This window comes from Chrysochloris asiatica, unplaced genomic scaffold (genome assembly GCF_000296735.1).
Source record: "Chrysochloris asiatica unplaced genomic scaffold, ChrAsi1.0 scaffold00021, whole genome shotgun sequence".
In the NCBI taxonomy this organism is placed as follows: Eukaryota; Metazoa; Chordata; class Mammalia; order Afrosoricida; family Chrysochloridae; genus Chrysochloris; species Chrysochloris asiatica.
Genome location: NW_006408539.1, coordinates 26,452,203 through 26,454,021, shown reverse-complemented (window position 1 = coordinate 26,454,021; position 1,819 = coordinate 26,452,203).

The window sequence follows — 1,819 nt, the reverse complement described above, 5'->3', positions numbered from 1 at the left end:
TACAGTCTCAGAAACCCTATGCAGGGTCACTATGAGTCAGAACTGACTCCACGGCACATAATCACCACCAATACTTGACTAGAGACCTTGTTTGTCACTTCAGGATAAGTGCTATACTGCTAATCCAAAGGCAGCAGTTCAAACTGTTCTTTGGAAACCCTATACAGTGTTACTATGAATCAGAACCAATTCAATGGCATTTCACAACAACAAGAACAATACTTGAGTGGTCAGCCACTGTTGGTCAGCTCAACCTGAAAATGACAATTCTTTCCATATATAACTCAGACAAAATTGAAAAATTCCAGAGGAGTCTACATTTTAAAATCTGGGATGAAATAGTAACTGGAATATAAGATTCAATAAAGGATGTACATTGATTTAAATAATAAAAAGCATACCTAGAAAAAGCAATGTATTTCTCCAAACATAGAGCTCTTCAATGTAAAAGACACACTGCACATTTTAAAAGAGAAACTGATCTTCTGTTTGAGAAATTATAAGTTCATTCCTATTTCTTTAAATTTCCTCGTCCTACATGTCAAATCGGGGGAAAAAATTCCCTACCCATAATGTTGTGCATTTAATAAACCTTGAAAATGAGTAAATTCATAACTCCTGTCAACTCATACTGAAAAATAATGAAAGGCAAACTTTTCTATAGACACTACCTACCTATTGGAGATTCCCTATATTTCCCCTTGCAATGCTCTTAAGAACAAAGATAAATGTTATTAGTCATTGTATATTTGACTAGTTTTTGAACCTGCCAGAGCTCTAGGGGCATTTATTGTGAATGATACATCATGGTCATGAATTAATTAGTGTTCTAATATGAAGAGAAAAAAAAAGATGGTGTCAACACATTCAGTGCATAAAATGGTAACTATATGACAAATGGGTCATTCGGTGTTTTTATTCAATTAAATATATTCATGACAAAAGCCAGCACTGCAATATTGACTGAATAATTTAATCTTGTCATCTATGGAGTAGGTTTCAAAATAATAAATTGTTCTGGCTGAGTAAGTTATTGAATGCATTCAGACTCAAGAGAGTTGTGGGTTTAAAACAGATTCCTGCTTCCTTACTCCTCAGAGATGACAGATATTAGAGCATTTATAATCAGTCTTCCATTAGGTACTCAGCTTTCCTTCTTGATTTGACTTATTTATTTATTTTTATTTCACTGGCAGAAAAAAATATCCATTTGGGGCTGAAAGATTCTCTTTTAAGAAGCCTAATTTATGATAAGCAATAAAACATTCCAAAAGGTCCTCTCAGACTTTACTTATTTGGAAATATTAGCTTCCATGACATTTCTTAGATCCTTTTAACTAACATAGTGATGATTAGTAAATAGTGAACAATTCACAATAATTATCAAAGGATTGAAGAAAGTGAGCAAAGCTGAGTGATTATAATGCCATGATTGTTTTTGCACACTGAGTTTGGTTTAGGTAAGCAAGGGCTTCTTTCAATGTCACCCATTAGCAATTATATATGGAAGCTAATACTTAATTTTCTTCAAATAAACAAATAAAAGTCTTAAATCATTAAGCTCAGGAATGGAGCATAAAATACAAATATCAAGAAAAGAATGAATGCATACAACTCTAGGATTTCTACCGCTTGGTAGACTCCTGAGCCCTCCCAGGAGGGCTAATGTGCTGGCCACCTGGAATATTGGGCTAATGTGCTGGCCGACTAGAAAACTGGGTGACAGAGATTTTGGGGTGTGTAAATGTTGCAGCCCATTTTTATTTGTTTGTGATGCTTGCTCTTTTCCTCAGAAATGATCATTTATAAATTATAAATT